Genomic DNA, 20,655 nt, shown 5'->3' on the forward strand with positions numbered 1-20,655 from the left:
GAAGATTAGACTCTCTAACAGTACCAGCAGGTTATATGCGAGACTGCCRTTAGCGATAATGCCTTTCTAATACTTTTATCCCAGATCCTTGAAGCTCTTGTAAATGGTGGAAAATCATCAGATTCATATTTGTCAAATCACATGCAGATTACACTGCCAGTGAAACTGCGATCCTGCAGAACTTGAAATATGTTTCTCTTCCTGCAATATGGGAAAGCAAGAGAGGCAGTCTAGCAGCAACCCACAGAAAAAGTATAAATTGTCAGTCCTAGAAGCCTAATTATAGTCTAATTATAAATGAAAGGCTATTAAAGAAGAAYTTGAGGTCAACCAGCTATCAGCTGTATCTTGCATTCTTCTTCCCTTCAGAGTCAAGGAAATTTTATCGTTGACTCTTTTTTTTCTTTTTTAACCAGATCAGTAGTGAGACCAAAGGATGATGCTTTCATCACATACTCAGCTCTTTTTGAAAAAGATCTCCAAGCATAAAAGAGCTTTTCTATGTTGCTGGAGTGTAGATAAAGGGTATGAATGATGTCCATGTAGAAACGAATGCACAATGTCATGTAAAACACAGCTGACTCCTAACAGTATGACAGCTGAGTTACACTGACCTGTGCTGCGTATTATTCTGCAATATTTTTCTTTCCATGTAGCCTTAGGCAAATATTTCCTTGTTTCTGGTGTTATTGGTTAGACTGCCACAGATTTATCATGTATATTTACGGGTGAGCTGGAGGTTAAAGTACCTGAATAATTTTGAGTTAGTGTGAAAGACAGGGAAGTTTTTTAGTAGATATATTAATATTTTTAAAAAAGCAAAAAAACCCAAGCAGTCTTCCAAGGTGCATGAATTCTAACACCAGCCACATTTTTACATTAGTAAGAGAGTGCTGCTGTTTCTCCAAATCTGTAATATCTCAAAATGCTGAAGCTACTGGAAAACAAAGCAAGTAGAAGGGTTAATTGTTGCATGAATGTCTGAGGTAAAATTTCATTTGAACTTCAGCCTTTACAGGGAATTTTACTCTTTGGGATTATCTCGTACTATAAAGAGATTTAGCTGTTCCTTAAGTAAACAGATAGACCATAGTGTGCTACAATCACTTTGCTGTACTTCAGTTAAAACCTTCCAAAGCAGGAGCTAGGGAACGTCGATGCAGTTAGTCCGCTCTGCCTGGGTCTCCGCAGGAGAAAATGACCTTCGTTCTGATCAGAGATCAGTTAAAGCCAAGCACAACTGACTTCCTACAGCACAGCTCCCTACTGCTTACCCTGGTAGTAAGAACACTCTCTRGACACTCCTTTTACCCATATCTTTGTAAAAATGACTGGGCAGATAAGAAGCATGTTCTTTCAAAACTTTTAAACTGTGAAAGCTCATTATCTGGCAAAACAAAATAGTAACAAATAAACAATTGGAAAACATGAGTGAATGACATAAAAATAGTTGGGAACTTCATCTCTCAGTTTTTTTTTTTAAGCTTTATTTATAACATTTGTTTTCATTTAGCATAAAACAAATCACTACAGGATTTTTATTCTACAAGAAGAATTGTTCCTGCAATGTTCTGTTTATTATAGTCATTAGCTTGAAGGACAGTTCTGTTCCTGTTTCACTGTTGTCACCTGGAACACACTGGCATCGCAGTGAAAAAGCTCCTTCATTGGCTGAATAAGGCTTTAGCAATGAAAAGACTTAGATTTTAATTGGTTCCCTTTTTCTGTATTATACTGTGTCAGACAGGTAAAAGATGGGGCATAATGAAGGTTCAGATAGGTTCTCAGGGTGTTTGAAGTTTAACTGAGGCACACGTGTTCTTTTCATCCTTATGGCTCGCTTACGTCCGTTTGATAGTAATTTTTATTTGAAATTTATGAAATCCTTCATGTGAATAGAAGCATGTATAATTACAGGTTCTCCCAAATGAGAAGAAAGCACTAAAACACAGATGATGTTCAAGGCTGTTCTGTATTGTGCAATATGGTAAATGAGGTGGAGGAAAGCACCCAGAAATACCATGTCACAGAAAAGACAAGGAAGAAAATCTTCCCACAGAGAACACTGCTGGGGAAGGGATTATTCCAGGCCACGGGATGTGACAGCCATTTTTAGTGTTTTTTGCCGTATGCTCTCAGAATCACAGAATCACAGAATGGTTGGGGTTGGAAGGGACCTCTGCAGATCATCTAGTCCAACCCCCCTGCTCAAGCAGGGTCACCTAGAGCACGTTGTACAGGATCGCGTCTAGGCGGGTTTTGAATATCTCCAGAGAAGGAGACTCCACAACCTCTCTGGGCAACCTGTTCCAGTGCTCTGTCACCCTCACAGTGAAGAAGCTTTTTCTCACATTCAGATGGAACTTCCTGTGTTTCAGTTTGTACCTGTTGCCTCTCATCCTGTTGCTGGGCACCACTGTTAGTACGAGGTCCAGCAGCACACCTCTCCTTGTTGGCTCCTCCACCACCTGGGTCAAGAAGTTGCCACCAATGCTCTGCAGGAACCTCCAGGACTGTTTGTGCCTAGCTGTGTTGTCTCTCCAGCAGATATCAGGGTGCTTGAAGTCCCCCATGAGAACCAGGGCCTGGGATCATGAGGCTACTTCCAGTTGTCTGTAGAAGGCCTCATCGACTTCCTCTTCCTGATCAGCTGGCCTGTCGTAAACACCCACAACAGTGGGTACACCCCATTTTCTCAACTATTATCCATCTGGGGGGCTAGATTACCTGCAAGCATGTGTTAGGGAGCCCAGCYGCTACTCCTGCCCGCAGCAGCGAGGTCCCTGGGTGCCCTGAGGGTGTGTGTCTTACTTGGGTGCTATAGGAGAGCAAACTCTTTCTTCTTACAACCACGACAATGCCTATGTTGCAGACTTTGCAAGCTTCCTTTTTCTCCAGCAAGCTCCCAAGCATTGAAAATCATGCATACCACCACTGGTTTTCATTTAATTCTTTAGGTTCCGGTTGTGACATTTGTTTTTCATACGCTATGGGTTTGATGCATTTTCCAGAAAGGATCCCAGTAGCTTAGTTTCAAGTCTCCAGCAGCCGCTGTAATTGTTGCCCGGGAGAGGTTCAGTTAGTTACACACCAAAGGCCTAATTAGTCTTTTAACTGTTAGAGCTCACCTAGTTAGTGAAAATAATTGAAAATGGTTCCCTCTCCTCTTGCCATTTCAGATAGTTCCATTATGAGAGCTGGGCTAAACGGGAAATTCTCTCATCCTGAATTTAAATGATCTATTATTCACTAATTCCCTTGAGTTAGTGGCTGTTGAAAACCTATGTAGTGTATTCTATGTTCTTTAGTCACTGGGAGTTGTGATTTCTTGAGTCAGACCGTTCTAGAAGGAGAGGAGGGATATTTTAACTTGAATTTCATGTCATTTCCAACTTGGAGGTGTGTTACATGTTGGCTAAGTGTTTGACTTCCCTAGTTATTTTTGGGAGACAACAATGGAGAGTATTAAGTATGTATTTAATATTCGCAATTGCTGTATCCAAAAGAAGCTTGAGAGAAGCTGAGGTTGTAATTTGTCTGTCAGAATCCGCTTGCTTTTCAGAAGCTCTGTTGCAATGGTAAAAATTAGTGGTTTGCCTTGGGTGCTTTATAAAGTGTGATCAATTTAATATGCAAAATTGGAATTGATTCCATAACTTTTATAGCACATTGATGAAGTCAACTAACTAATATGATTTTTATTTTTCTGATTTTTTTCTAAGAATTGTCTCTGTTTAGAAACTATTTTTTTAACCTACACAAACAATTTGTATTTTCTTAATTTTACAAGGAGTTTGAAGGTCACTGTAATGATCACTGAATGAACTTGTGTTGCAAGAAGCAATAGGCATAGATGCTGCTCTTTTACATTGATGGAATTCTGCTAAAATAATGAAATTGAGCTGATTTTCAGCAGTATAAGTTAGAATGATATGTCATTTTTTTGACACTAAAAATAGTCTTTCACGTAGAGAAGGATCTGTGAAATGTTACGCTTAACAACAGATGAACTAAATGCCTAATATGCAGTAGTGTATGTATTGTTGATTATATAGACTGTGTAGAAAGAAAGATAGGGACTGAGATGTGTTGGTTGTTGCAGTATTCCCTGAATCGTTCTCACAGAGTTACCGCCTCCAATCTACTCGCATGTTGCTTCTCACATTTAAAGCATGGATAGGATATACCTGAAACATTGTATGCTCTACACTGATCATTAGCACCTGTATTTTCATTTCCATTTCATACTCAGGCCAACAAATTTTAAATACCTGCATAATTTTGAGTATATACTTGGAACACCTGATGAGCTTAGCTGTTTGTTTTAAATAGGGCTCAGTATGACCAACTTCAATTTTGATTTTGAGTAATCAGTGCTRCTAAAATTCATATCATGAGTATAATGAAGTTTAATCTTAGTAAATTCTCTTTTCTTGGCTAGCACTTGCTATAATTCTGCTATAGCCCTACATCAAATTGAGATCTGGGAAAAGAAAAAAATGAAGTTTTGTGGCATACAGTAGGCTTAGTCACAAGTCTAGTAATTTTTTCATTGACTTTAATGAGCTCAGACCAGGTGGTAAGGGTAATTAAACAATTTTGCAGCAATAACTAAAAGATATATCAGCAAGGCAGTTGCATGTGGTTTCTTAAACATAAATGAAATATGTTTTGTTCCATAGCAATATTAGGCAACAAAATAAAACTCAAAGGTAGAACATATGGGATATTTTATAAAGAATATGAACATCTCTAGAGGTATATACACATTCTTAGTACAATGACTAAATATAGAGAAAGACCAAAGTCTAATTTCAGTATAAAAGTGAGGCTTAGTTTATAGTAGTTATGATCACACATGGTCTGTGTAACGGTTTCAATGATGTTGACTCTGTCTCTCTCCCTTCTCCCTGATGGAGTGCGACATTTCAGTCCTGGAGCTCAGGAAATTGCTCTTTCCTATACACATATTGAATGTGGAAGCACTACTCTTCTCTTACCTACATGCTACCCATTATGATTAGTGAAGGCAATTTGTATCTATAAAAAGTCTCATTAAATCAAACAGCATTCATTTCAGTACATAATAGTCTCATAAAAATCAATAGGATTGAGGGCTATAATCTGTGCATCGAAGGGGAACTGTGCGTGCTGGTGCCTCTTCTGTGTCGGAAGGGCCTCTGAACCTTTCTGTGCCCGAACCTATAATATAGAGAGGAGCCCCTTGAAAACCTTATTTGCTGCTTGCTGAAATGCTCTTATTTTCTTTCTGTTCTAAAGTGTTCCTGAGACATTGTCTACCACCGTCCTTGGGATGCTTGTTAATATCTACTATAATGGATATACCATTCTGTTTCTTTTTTATGTTAGTATAAAGGTTTGCATTCTCTAAGAAAAGTAATTACCATGCATTTTCTTTAATGTTTTTCACTTACGAAAAAAAAAGCCTCAGTAAATGGAGTATTTTTTGATGTAATTATTCAGCAATGTAGTTTAAACCTCTGACTCTTCCATTTTCTCTATCTTTCCCCTGTCTGATTAACATACACAATGAAAGTATTTATTAGCGTGGCTGAAAGAACAAAGTGCTGCTACATGCTGCTAAATGTAATGAAASACATCTCACTATTCAATAATGACATCAATAATGACACTTGAGGGCATCATGCAAATCTTATATTTGAGTTATGCTGATCATCTGGTTAGGAATTACTCAAGGGACTTCACATTATTGACACAGTCCTTTTGGGGTTTTTAGCAGGAGCCTTGTCTTTTCCTTCCTCTTTCTGTGGATGTTAAGAACAGTTTTTTTGTATATAAAGCCACACTGATGTATCTGACTGCATCCTCCACTATGTAATCCTGCTTTTTGTTGTAAATATGGTATAAACCATTTTGTCAATTACCTCTGAGAGTTAGCAACTGGTGTACTCCCAGGAAAAATGTCAGTGGTAGTCTTTCTTTTAGAAGATGTGATGTCTGCCTCGTGGATAGGAGATGTTTGTGACATCTCCCTCCCCCATAAACAGTCTAATTGCATCAGTCACTGTGGTGATCAAGATCCTTTTACTTCAAAGTGTTTAAATCTCATCAGACACACTATGCACTGAGAACAAAAATGATGAGCAGCCAGTCCCTCATTTTTCTGAAATTCTTTTTTTCTTGCTTCAATTTCAAATTTTGAAATCTTTGGTCATGGGGATAATTAGCCTGTGCTTGGGATGGAGTCTTTCCCTGGGCTGTCAGCTTGAAGAAGCACCAGAAGATAATGTAGCAAATTGAAAGGTGTTATATGACTGAAGGAAGAAATACAGTCAAGTAAACAAATTTGCTGCATATGACCTCTACCAGTTTTTAGTGTTTTCATTCCATGTAATGTCAGGTGTATCATACCTACTTTCGCCTTCTTTATCCATTTTCTTTTTTAAAAAAATATAGTCGGTTATTTTAATCATCTACCTAAGTTAAAGATCATTTATGGTCCTCAGAGAATAGGAGCAACTGCGAATGATGGAGAGAATAAAGATAAACATAGGATGGGCAAGCAAAGGAAAGAAGGAAATAGAATCCCAAATCTAGAAGCAGCCTCCTGTGCTGGGTTTCCAACATCAGTGTGTTGGTGATGGGTGAAGGTACTGAAAGTCTTACAGAATGAAATCAAGAAAGTAGCGGTGCTGATGTCTGTCCACAACCCCTACGCATTAGATTTGTTTTCTTTTTCTTTTCTTCTTTTCTTGCTATTCCTCACTTACTAACAATTTTAGGGTTCTTGTAAGAGATGAATACTGATTGTGGGAAAGTTTCCCAATTTGCCCCACACAAAGATAAACAAGAAGTATTTTCAAAGCACCAGTGTTAAGGTGCTTAGCTTTGGAGTCTGAGTTAGGAGGCTAAGCTCTCTAAACTCCCTGACCAGGCATCTGAGAGCAGTCTATAACATCATTAGCGGCATGCAAAGATGGATGCAGACTGATTGTTGCTGTTTTCTCCAGCACAGTAACTGGAGGGTGTCAGATGAGGTCAGGAGGGGTGAGGTTCAAAACAAACAAAAAGAGAAAGAGGAGTAAGGGGCAGCAGGCCTGTGGTGCTCCTTGCCAAGGAACACTGTGGGTGCTAAAAGTTCAAGCTGGTCCCAGGGGAACTAGACACATTCATTGAAGCTTAAGCTTTTTCATGGAAGACTGCTTTAATAGTAAAATGAATTGATGATCTCTGTTAAAAGAAGCCCTAAGTGCTCCTGATTATTTTTACCAGACAGGATGAAAGAAAAAAATATTTAGTATTTTAGAAATTCTCACTTTGAGAATTTTCAGAAAGTTGGTGGTATTAGCAGCTTTGCAAACACTTTATCTTTTGAAGTTTGATATAATTTTTGAAGAGGACCACCATGCACTTGTGACAAATGAGGTGCTAAGAATCTAAATGCAGAATAATTACTACTAAGAGTAGTGATATTTGTAGTTTTTAAGAGTGCCCCACTGGAGCATCTTGGTCACACTTCAAAGACAAACACCTATCTGACGTGGAGAGATGGTCCTTGTCCCAGGGAAATTGCAGCTTTGGGCTCACAAGACAGCTGCCACTGCATTCAACCTGCAGGGTGAAAATGAAACAGGAAGGGTATGTCAAGCAATACCAGCTGCTTGACATGGGGATCAAGTATATCCCAGAGAACAAATGAAGCATAGTTACAATGGACATGGAAGTAGTACCACTATTCTTTAAGGAAAATACTTTTATAGGTTAGCATGTTCTTTTCTGYGACTCCTCTTTTTTCTCCAAGCTGCCAGTACAGTTCTTTCACAGAAGCGCCAGATCAAACCAAATGTGCAAAGGAAGCACTAGCTAATGTCTTTTCTCTACCTTTTTAATGTGGGAAAAGTCTCCATAAAGAAGATATATTTACTCCTTAACTAGTACTAAAACATTATAGCTAGTTGCAYGCCCCATTTCTCTATTGCAAGACTGTCAGTTAGTTTGGCATACAAAACAAACCTGGCATACAAGCCTCTTTAAAGCTTCCCAAAGTCCCTCAYAGAGCAAGTAAATGTAGCTTTACATACAATATCTAGGGAACACATGCTATTTTCTTCTTTTTCATGTGCTTTCCTCTTATTTTTTAAGTTGGTGCATGTTATGTTGTGACATTCAGATTGGTCTTTCAGGTTTGGATTTTTTTTGTACAAAGACATGATTATCCTCTTAAGTGAAAATGTTTTAAAAAGAAGCGTAGTACTCAATACTTCTACAGAGGAAAAGTCATTGAAGAGTTTCTAAATTCTGCATATTTCTTGGGTGTAAAGTTGTTGGGTGAGATGAGTGTTAAGTTCTTAAAAAAAATTATAGGAATGAAAACCTGACAATCTTTAGGTATACAGTCWTCAGTACAAATTGATTTTTTTTTTCAAGCCTTCAAAATAACTACACTTTATATTTTAAGAAACTTTCATTATCACATTCTTTCTTTAAATTTTGCTTGTATCTCCATTTGACTCAGTAGGAAACAATGACTTCTTGGGTTGATTTTTAACAAATTGAAGATAATCATTTTTGATGCTTTCACTGCTTTATTATCTGATAACAGATATCCAAATGTAAATGTATTTCTTTATATACCTATGAAATTTCTTCCTCAAAGCCTAATTGGGTTAGTCCTTGTCATCTAACTCCCATTTACTTTTGTATCCTTAGGCACCATAGCCTAAAGTTTGCTTACCTACTGTCTGACATACTGTATTTCTAAATGGGTTAACATTATTCCTTTCAATACTGACCTTAGCTGTACAAGTATGTGTAAGATTGGTATACATGCAAACTTGTGTTGTCCGCATTACTAAGTTGTGTTTTCCCAAGCAAACCTCACTAGAGAAGAGGGTGAGCTCTAGGTAATGATCTAGAGTATATTGGAAGAAAGCCTTCATTATTATAGTTAACTTTGGTGAACACTGGCAGGGCTACTGAAAAGTTTCTTCAGATTTTTTAAAAAGAAAATGTAACTTCTTGGTGCAGAATTGTTCTGAACCCACCATGGAGTAACTCACTGTTGAATATCCTTCAGAAAAACAAGAACTGATTATTACCATACYCGCCATATGCATCCCTTGATCATGATCTGCTACACTTTCTTCGTACAGCCAATTGTAAGCGTGATAAAACCCCAACTAAAAACCATTGATTCTATCAGTTTAGAACGCACATTTTAAGTGAAAAAACTTAACCAAAACTACAGCCAGATAAAACAGACTTGGCTAAATAATGTATTACACTTATCAAAAGCCATACTTGTTAAAACACACATATTATTGGAAGGAAGCTGCAGCTGAAAAAAGAAGCTAGTGGAAATATGTCAATGGCCAAAGGGTGAAAACAATTAAAAAAAACACTTTTAGATATAGTTATGATCAAAGGAAATCCTTATTGAGTTCTTTGCTTGATACGGATAGTGAAACCATGAAYAGAGATGTAAAAGAGGCAAAAAATGTCAACAACAGTTTCTGTCCTATAATTAGAGCAAAGCAAGAACACATATACAGGAGCTAGATTCTGGAGCAAAAGAATATTCACCATTTAGGACCAAAAAAAAAAAAAGAATAAATGGGATGTAGCCGTTACTGAAACTAAGATTTCTCTTAAACCACAGGCTCAGAAAATTTGTCAGAGCCTTTCAAGACATTAGATGAACACTAATGTTAATTTTTCACAGATCGGAGAAAACTGGGGAAAACTGTTGATGAAGTTTGAAGACCATAAATGGGCTGAGCCAGGGAAGCTCTAAGTTGGTTAGCCACATGTCAAGTAAAGGCAAAATAAATGTAACATTTAATTAGACTCTGTCAACAAACAATTTATTAAAAATATAACATATGTCTATCAACATGGCTTCATGAGCAGTAGCTTTTGTAAACAAATCTGTTATCCTTTTCACAGAAATACAGGTTTGATTGATAAAAGCAGCTATGTTGAGTAGTAAATTTTGTTTTACCAGAATTTAATATCGCCTGACCTACTAATGTGAGCCATGTGGGTCAGTTGTACTATGTAGAATTATCAGGGTGCATGTTAGTTTGACACACTGACCATATTCAAAATGGAGTTGTTAATGAGCAAAGTTTTTATTAACAGAAACCCTCAGGAATTTTTTTCCCTTAATGATATTTGACATTTTTATCAACACTCTAAATGCTAATAAAATCTTTGTGGATAAAATTTGCGSATGAAAGAAAGGCTGGTGATTCAGAAGGTAATTGAGGGCATGTTGCAGTTGTTAAATGATTTGAACAAAAACTTTGTCAGAATCCAGAAAGATGCATTATAAAATCAACAAAAGACAAAAGAATACATACACAATCAGGGAATGCAGATTAAAATTGCAGCATGGAAGACTTTTGTGAAGCAGAAATAGAATTAGGGATCAGTGAAGACAGCAGCATGAGCATGAGGTGTCTGTGGAGTTTTGCAGGTTGGAAGGTTAATGTAATCATTTGATATCTAAAAAGGTGCTTATGATCTAAAAAAGGGAAGTGCTTTTGCATCTTGGTAAAAACACTATAAAGTGCGTGATGTTAATTCTCATCTCAACAATTCAAAAAGGACTCTCAGATATCAAAAAGGATTGTCACAGAAGTGAAATAGACCTTGCGACATGAAGTTCTAAGTCAGAGCCAATAAATACTATAGATTCAATCTGATAGTGGTTTTATGACCATGTTTAGTAGGCTGACAGGATCAAATCCCACACAAACAAAACTAATTTTCTACTAGGAATAAGAGAAAATGGATCAGGAGGTGCAGGTTTGGACCCCTTTGGTATAAGAAAATTGAACTGGAATCCTCTACTAAAGGTCAAGTTCTCTTTAATTGTGAGGTGGTTATATGAAAGGTTGAGGAGCACCTTCCAAYAGAAGAAATATAAGTCCCATACAATCCTTTGAAAGAACATGTTATATGCATTTTTCTTCAGTAACTGATTCTACTTAGGCCTTCTGGAAACGTTGGGGCTTAAAACAAAATGTTCATTAGGTGTTTCTGATTCACTAATTCTGGGAAGCTGCATGCTGACTTTTATGTTTAAGTTGACAACCATTTGCATCCCATTTGGAGGTGTCAAGATACCGTACTTAAGTACATGATACTATACTTAGTTTCTTGCTACTGGTACCATATATATGGAACAGAATATCTCCTCATGGGTGGGCAGAGCATAGGCATCTGAGTTTTGCAAATGAAGTTATTGCAGGTTCTGCTGAATAGAAGGTAAAATGGGCACCCTTATGCTTGAAATAAAAATTTCATAAAGAAGGAAAAACAAACACTGGAACTTGGGGGAAGAAGCGAGCTCATCATTGCTTGGAGGCTTTTAAATGAAATTAGGTATCTCAAAAAATGCTCTCCTTTAAGTTCTAGGAGTGAAATCTGTGATGTGTTTGTGCACAAAATTGCAGTGATGATTTGCAGCTGTGAGTTGTGATGATTTTTTCTTGATTTGCAGCCTATAAATTCTTACGTTATAAGACTATTGCAATAATTTTTTATGGAGGAAAATTACAGTATTGATAATCATGAGCATTTCAATTGATGTACAGATGGTCACATCTGTAGTACGTTGTCTAGAATGGTGAGAAGGAAAGATTCCTGTTTCTGTCCCTGACATTGTCATAGATGTTTTGTGGCCGCAGATCATTCACTGCTGCCCTCTGAGGCTTACAGACTTCTTTGGACAAAGCAGATAAGAATATTACATGGAGAGTTGAGGATAAACTTGTTATAGAAACAGCCGAGCACTTCCTTTTGTATTAAATCAAGTTGTTTGTGTAGCATTCTAAAACCCTATTTAGATATCTAATTTTGGAAATGCAAATCGTAAAATTCTTGGCTTCAACATAGAAGATATGAAATGGTACTGCAAGTTCTGCTGAAAAATATGAGGGCGTAGGGGTAGTGATGGTGTGGGTAGGAGTCAGAAGGTAATGCAGTTTGGATTGCATACAAATCCCTCTCCCCATCCTTAGTGACTGTTGGGATCAATATGGGGTAACACAAAATACTGGACTCTACTGCCTAGTCCTTGACCAAAGAGCGGCTTCCTGACATCAGCATCCCCTAAGCCTGCTGTGGTCTCATGCTTCCACCCTACTGCTGGGTTTGGTTCCCATTAGTGAAGTGAAAGCATCTGTCATTTGTCAGGCTCATCTGATTTTACTTCATAAATTAACTAACCTTAAAAATGCAAACAGCAAGATAGAGGGGTGTAACAGCTGCTTAATTTATTAAAATCCTAGTTTGTTAGAAGTGTTTGTTCCACTTAGGTCCAAACTGCATAATACTTAGCCTTGCTAGCTCTTAATATGCTAGGTGTGATCCCTGTATGAAAAACAGCAATAATTTGAAGAGCTTTATAACATTTCTTTGTGTTCATCAGCATGAACAGGCTGTAAGTTGCACCTGTTGGGGCCAAATATGCACAGAATTTGTGGGGAAGAAACTGTGATTAGAAGAGGAGCCCCTAATGTGCCCCTAAACACCCCTACAGCATTCCAGGCTTGGGAATAGCGCCCRCTCCACTAGGGCATAATTTGCAACTTTTGGGGGGTTAATATAACCTTAAGTTGCTTATAACACCTCAAACATATCCTCCCCTTCTTGTCGTAATCTTTGTCCTTCTGGCAACGTTAATAAAATTCCCCTTTTAACTGCTCAGGCRCATGGCTAGTAGGAACTCTGTGGACCAGGAACTGAAGTGCCTCAAGTGGTTGTAGTATATCTGACATGCTAGCAATATCTTCTGAATTATGTTCCATATAATTTTTGAATCATGTTCCACAGCACTCAGCAATACCTGTGATATACTTCTATCTGTGTCACAGTTATGCCTGACTTTGAATCAGTAATATTTTGGTAAGATTCTTTGAGAAATTCATGTGAAAAGCTCCAAAAGATTCTCATAGTAGCAGAGTTTCATCATCTACTGATGAGTCATTATTTTTATGAAAATTTAATGATCAACAGCAAGTACATGTAAGTTGTAATGAGTTTACAAAGAGAGGTAGTATTATAATTTCTTTTTCTGCTTTCATCCTAAATATTGCTGATTTCCAAGAACAGACTTTTTCTTTCATAATCTAAATAAAGTCAATTTTACAAAAAGATATTTCAAAGGAACTTTCAGTATATGTCAATGTCAACAGAACTGCTTGAGAAAACAGTGGGCTTTAAATGACATAAATCATGCATAGTATGTAACTAGCACTTAGCTGTAAAGAGTAGAAATATAAGATTTTCAAACAATTACAAACTGGAAATAGAAATGATTTGTTAGGCCACATTTTCTGCCTCTGTGCACAATTTCTTCACCTTTAGTGTCTTTGTTGGTTGCACTTTTTCTCATAGTTTCTTGGGAGATTTTTACCTTACCCTTTTTTGCACCAGCCTTGCTGTGTTTTTGAACTTTCAGCATTTTTTGTCTGGGGGTTTGAAAACAGCCGAGGATATTTGGCTCTTACCCTCCACCTCTGCACAGTCCCCAGCAGCAAAAGGTTCCTGATTCCTCTGTTATACCACTATACCCATCTGACAAGTCATCTTTACTACAAAGGAGAAAATGAAAGCATCCATCTGGAGCATATTTTTAATTCAGAAGAGATTATTTTTCTATGAATAATTTCTGGTAGATTTCCTTGGGCCTGTATTTACCTCTCTATAGCTAGTGCTCTTTGAAACTCACGGGAAAACTGAAATATTCCAGAAGCTGGATGTGAARTACTGTTTTCATGGTTTGGATTAATTCATATATACCACATTCTTTGCAGAAGAATAGGAGATTTAGAGAGTGATGCAGGTCCCAATTTTTGCTGATGTCAGAGTGCCTACAAAGGTAGCAGCAAATCCTTAATTTTCTAGGYACAGGCTCTTTGAAATTGATAAGAGTTTACTGCAATTGGGCTACTGCTACTAGTCCTCATGCAAGAATAGACAGGATTCAGGCACATTGCAATGTAACATGGAGACAGCTGAGCCAGATTAAAACGAGTTAACAGCAGATACAGTTTAAGTGCAGCAGGGTTAGGCTCAAGCTAGGCTACTTTGTAGCCTAAAGTTTTAAAGTGGTTCCTCCAGGAGTGAGTGTRACTCTTTATGATCAGCAGAGTTTAGCACGTGGTGATTACGCTGGCTGAAACACCCAAGTATTGCTGTTGCTTCAAGCAAGGAGCCCAAGGGGCCGAGCGCAAGGCACTGGGTGCGTGATGGCTGGCAAGAGGGCAAAGGCAATTTCCCATCACAGCTGGKTCTGGTTTAGGCCCGGGCGCCAGTGAGAGCAGCTTCCCCCGGCTTCGGGCAGCCGCCCCGCGGCGTGCGAGCTCGGCAGATGGAGCGCGCTGCGGTCACGCGTTGTTACAGCCCTCTGCAGCTGGGCAGGGAGAGGACGAACGGGTGGCTCTTGCTTGCTGTCTTGTCGGAGGAGCTTCCCTCGCCCTGGAGAACTGCTGGCACCCAAAGCTGGAGGCGTCTGTGGGCTTCACCGCTTGGCATTGCTGCTCCAATGCGTGGTGTCTTCAAAGGGTGATTTATTTCAGTTTCTGCATTAACTCCAATTTAAAAACATTTCTGAGCTGGTGTCAGTGCTGTTCCTGAGCTCCTTGCCTGTAACAGGTAAAACCTGGTGAGAATAGCTGTTCTGAGATCCTCAAATTTCCCTTGCTGGTTGGAAATTCCTTGCCTCTTAAACATATTCTAGCTTTTCTGTGTACCTAACACGATGCAAATACGTTAATTTAAAGCTGCTCACAAAGATATCATGCTTTTTATGTGAAAAATGACAAAAACAAATATTCTTTTAGTATAATGCTCCATAGCTGTCTGCTTTTGCTTAATGTGACATTTTGGGCTTATCAGCTTTTGTTTGGCTTGTGACAACAACTAGATTAATTAGCGTAATGGTGTTGTACTGTAAGAGCTGCACATGATTTGGACTGTGGAAAGTAAACGCTATTTATATTAGTACTGGGATTAGGAAGACTGTACCAGAATGACTATAATAAATAGGACAAGCGATTTTGGAGAGAGCCCTTTGATAAAATTATCWGTTGAGCCTGTGATGCTGTCCCTGCATACAGGCATCTTATTCACTGCTCTAAGTAGAATTCTGGATCTGGTACAGCCGTGGTGTTTCCGCACGTCCCACTAAATGCTTTACAGAAGGACCCTGTGATGAGGGAACACTCCGAATGGAAATGGGAGTGCTAAAACAACTAAAAATGACTGGGGACRTGCCTCAGGTGCCCAGGCCTCGTTTCTAAATGAAAAGTGTAGAGTGAGACTCCCAGATATCCTTYTCTTTCATGTTCTGTGCTTGGGGCCATAGCAGCTAAAAAGCCTTGCTGCATTGAGGCTCGAGATAAGCTGAGGGAATACTTAATAAGCCAGTATGCAGAGATCACTGGGAGTAGGTAGGAGTTTGAAAGCTCCGGTTTATATAAGTAGCTAGGAAATTGTGCTGGTAGCTAAAAGATCAAACATTCAACTTATCAAAGATTATGTTTGAAGTTTTGGAAAACAAAATAAAAAAATTCCCATTCTATTGCAATGCCTTCGGTGGCACATTTTCTTTGGCCATTGCACTTTCCTTAATAACAGCTGATTTTTGTGGGGGTGATTTTCAGCAGTTCTGCATCACATGAGATGACTCCACAGTAAATGTTCTGCAAACAGTGTGTTAAATTGATTTCTTGTCACTACTTGAGGTTGATTAAATGTAAATTTCAGGTTCCCGATCTAGTACTTGCTGGCTACATGCCCTGGCTTGCGTTAGTGCGTTTCCTCTCAAACACGCTTTGGCTGAAGGCACCAGCCCTTTCCTTGTCCCCTATATTCATGTTGGGAAAAGCCTTTTTCTTGCTGGAGCAAAGCAGTGACTTTATTGCATCATAGATTTTTTCATTTGATATACAACACCTAGCAGTTCTGTGCCCCAAAGCAGCTTTACTACTGTATTTCTGATGCAGAATATAGGTTTCACATGAGTTTACAGGCAAGAATTATAACAGGGCTGATGAACACAAACTATATGCTCTTCCTCATTTTAGGCAACTGTGAGGTAATAGCTTTTTCCCTTTTGGGGGAGCATTAAAAACATAAAATGAGAGAATGAGACCTTTATGTGGTTTCGTGTGAAAATCACATTCACTTGAGAAATAATAGACGATTTTCTCTGAAGTAGAACCAAAACTACTGGAAAACAGGGCCGTTGCTACTTGGCAGAATACCAAACATTCCCCTGTTTTTTATAGGTCAAGTCTGAAGGAGAGATGGAAGCTAGGGAACTTTCCTCTGGCTAGATCCCTAATTCTTCAAACCCTCCAGCTCTGCTTGCCTGTCTGCGCTGTGAATAGTCTTATTGATTTCAGTGGATTATTTATAGTACATTAAGTTAAGTCATGAGTGGGCTTTACAGGATTGGGACCTTCAGAAGCAACTGGCAGATTTAAAGCACATCCTTCCAAAACGCACTGAAGAGTTCTCCATGTTATGCTAAGTGTGCTTTATTGCACAAAACTAATCTCGTTATAACTAATCTCTTAGAGCTTGATTCTGTTCATCCTCACTTCAGTAAGTGCAAAGTCATTCCCTGAATCGAGAAGGGTGCTTGTTTTCTTTTTCTTTTTCCTCCTTCCTCCTTAATTATTATGTAACCTTTAATACAGGGCTTATGGAATAGGAAGGTAGAGCCAGGGTATAAATTGGATTAGTTCTCCTGAAACCTGTGGAACTACGGCTGTTTACAGCAGGAATCTGGCCCATAAGCTGCACAGGAAAGCTTTCTGTAACCTGGCATTCTTATTAGACTGAAAGAATTATTTTCAAGGGTTATTACTAACTGAAAAAGATTATTCACCAGAGCATCATTAGCATAATAGCAAAGTCACTTCTTCAGGACACTGAAAATCCAAACGCTCGCTGCTATTTGCATTGATCAATAGGACGGTAAATATATTGTTTGTCCCCTGTGTGACTTGTCTGGTAAAACTGGCCTATTAACTATAACAACATGTATATATTTCCCCAATCAAAAAATGGAATTGAAGTCTTTGGCAATAGATGACTACACACCTAGCAAGATAAATATGTTAGTGAAATGCTGCCTTTTGTCCAAGATGGCAGCTTTTCCATGTGCAGTGGGGACTTTACAAAAATGCATAAACAGCAAAATGACTTAGAGTTGGAGATGAAAAGAAATGTTACTTGTACTGAATAAGCTAGAGAAAGATGAGCATGTATCATTTAACACATGCCATCGGCTGTGCGTTAAGGAGCGGACCCAAAGCCTCATGGAAATGGGGAGAGGCTGCCTGGCTTCAGCAGGCCCTTGATCGATCCCATTACCGCCAAGATGTRCAAGGGCTTCGTGTGACTCGTCCTGCATTCGGTGTGCAGACATGCACAAAATCACGGGTCCGGCTACGTTGTCCCCAGGGAGGCAGTATCACCCATACGATCAAATGAATGAAGAAATAAAATCTGGCCTCAGGAAACTGCATGCTGGCAACAACTGCAGGCTCGCTTGTGATTAAGAAACTAAGCCTGCAGCAAAGATGAGGCACAGGCACATCCAGAAATGTAGCGAGCGGCACTGGGGCTCGGATGGCTGAAATCCCTTGTGCAGCCATGCAGCCTACCGCTACCCCTGTGCGATGGCCGGGAGGAGAGCCAGAGGAGAGAGAAACTCCTCTGCCGGCCCCTATCTGTGGGTGCCGTGGGGCACCCGCTTCTCCCATGTTGGTGGGCAGCGTCGTGGACCAGCCGGCACCGGTGCTGCTCGCTCTCGTGCATCGGGCAAGCCAGCGCTGCCGGCGGCGGAGCTGCCTCCTCCTCAGCCAGCCTGGTCCTCCCTGCTCCAAGCRAGGGCGAGAGCAGCCCCCACGCCTTGAGAGTCCCCCGGGGCCTCTTATGGGCTGCAAGAAATCAGGTATTCCTAGTATCCGTGGAGGTCTCCCTGCTTCCTGCCCAAAGGTCRCACCGAGGCGTCGTCGTGGTCTGGAAGCGATCAGTCCTGCCTCATGCCAAGCCGTGTCGGTCCCCCGTGCGGAGCAGCCAGCCTGCGTGGGTTTGGGGTCACCCGTGGGCGCGGGGACCGCGATGCAGTTTTGGCGCAGAAGGGAGGGCGCCCTGTGCCCTCCTGGCGGGTCCCGCTCCCCGCCTGGGCAGCGGGCAGCTTTGCCCCTTCCTCCGGCCCCGCACAGCGGTTCCCTCCGACGCAGCTCAAACGCACCCCGGCGGCGCAGCGGCGGCTGGGAGGAACCGCGCAGCAGCAAAGCCCGTGGCTTCCTGYGCAGATGTTACTAGTGTTACGGCACGGCTCCTTTTGCATGCGCAGAGGGCTCTGTGCCTGTGCCTAAACTGACAGCTCAAGCATTAAGGCAGTTGTTCAACATCTCTTATGCATACAATTGCAAACACTGGTCTTTAAAGGTAATTTTTACTAATGTGCTCACTATTTCAGAGTTCCCTGTCCTGATGTATCATTAGGGTGATGCATCTGATGCCAGCACAAGACTATGTTACAGAGCAAATTATAGTATGGTTAGAGTGTGATGCTTAAGACATACTTAATTAAAAGCCAGCTTTTACCTGAGAGACAGTTTTTTCTCTCTAACAGCAAACAATATTTACACTGAGTAAAAATAATTGTGCCTCTTAAAGTTATCTGGCCAAATTAATACTGCCAGTTTCTAGGAAGCTGCATCAGAAAATTATGCTGTATTTCATGTTTCTCCCTGCTAAGCTTCAATACTATTTTGTCCCACTTTATGCATTTATGCTTTTTCAATGTTTATAATTTGACCACCAAGGACTAATCTGGTGCATAATGCATAAAGTTTCATGTCATCCATTTTTATTCTAGTTTGAATTCTAAAATAGAGGCTGAGCTGGTTATGTGATGGCCTATTAGTATTTCTGTATTTGCCATGTACAAGTTGGAACCTTCTATTTAAAAGTTACCCTAATCTCCTAATGCAACTCTCTGCAATATTTTAATCATAGATTAATTCTTCCAAGAGCCACAAGGAAGTAAATATGTAAGGTATGTATGCTTAGTTACAGAACAGAAAAGGTATAACAGTAAGATAAATGATAAGAACAGAATTATTCTATGCAACTGAAGGATCAAAGGAAAGCTTCAGATAAAGTATCAGCTGATTGAAATTTGTGCTGAACTGAAAAAAATATCTGCACATTTGTGAAGTCTGCAGAGAACCACTTTTAAATGTGAATCTAGCATCAGCAAGGCACAGAACGTTATTAAAGACTGAGGTGACCTTAAAAACTAAAATTTGTGGGGGGAGGAGAATATATCAGAATATGAAGTGCTGGAGTGGTGAGAAGATAAAATATTTTTTCATTGTTGGACTATAAAAGTGAAACTTTGTAGTCAGTTGACTGACTGGATGCTAGTGCTCATTTTCCACATATTTCTAGCTAGAAGTATGAGTGCTCAAAACTTTGTAAAAATATAATACAGTCTGCTGTCAGTGGTGACACTGGAAAACTTTCCAGCTTTTTCTTATCCAATGCATACATAAATGGTTTCCAAAACAAAAAAAAGACTAAAAAGCCATGAATTCCTCTATTTGGAAATTGTGAGGAACCATATGTTATGTATTTATTTAGGGCAATTGGATTGCTTCCAAAGGCAGAGACCTATGACATTATTAATGCTACTAATTAAATCTTCCTGTCAGGAGGCACTCAGAACTAATTTGGAAGGACCTCTAGGACTTGCTAGCGCTGGGCCCGCTCGGGCAGCAGCGCCGGGGTGGGTACTCATCGTTAGTGGCAGCGCTGGCTTGTACTCGTTTAGCAAGGACTGCCGGCTCCAGCAGCGCGCTGACTCCCTGTCCTCACGCTTTCCACCTAGCCTGCCCTGGGCAAATTAAGAACAGATATTTTCATATCAAATTCAAAAATACAACCCTTTCTGTGGCTTTCAGATGCAGTAACGAGAAAATGGAAGGACAAGACAGTTTCCTAACTTTTAATAAGCCCTCCAGGTTATTTATATGCTTAAATAAAATCGGCATCTCATTTCAGCACTTTGTGCCGGCATTAGTTTCCTCAGCTAATGCTGAAGGTGGTTATTTTTATGAGGAAGTAACATAAATGGCCTGGCGTGAACTGCGATGAAGTCCCGTATTCCCAAAGGCGGCCATCAGAGGCGCCCCGGGACGGGCCCTTGCGGGATGAGCGGAGCTGCAGAGCGCTCGCCCGCCGGCTGGTGGGAGCCCACGCACCCGCCCAGCGCCGGGGAAGGGGCTGCGGGCCCCCCTGCACCGCGGTGCTCTCTGCTGCCTCCCTTCCCCTCYTGCCACGCTGCCGCCACACGTAAGCGATTCCACTGAGTCATTATTTTTACTGCCTATGTTACCTTTAATTGAATTTAATTTTTTTTTTTAAGAGAGGACAGGAAAGCAAATAATGCATTTTTTTTTTAGAAAACAAACCAGTCACACGATGAGAAGAGGGATTTTGAGCTCATCCAAGACTACATAGGAATATTTATGTACTCTTGACCTTCTGGTGAGGAACTATAGAAAGAATAAAAGTCAAAGATTTTCTGTGCACTGGGTGTTTATGTGCTTAACAGTATTCAGCTTCATAAACTGT

Source organism: Apteryx rowi, unplaced genomic scaffold (genome assembly GCF_003343035.1).
Source record: "Apteryx rowi isolate R43461 unplaced genomic scaffold, aptRow1 scaffold_70, whole genome shotgun sequence".
NCBI classification, from domain to species: Eukaryota; Metazoa; Chordata; class Aves; order Apterygiformes; family Apterygidae; genus Apteryx; species Apteryx rowi.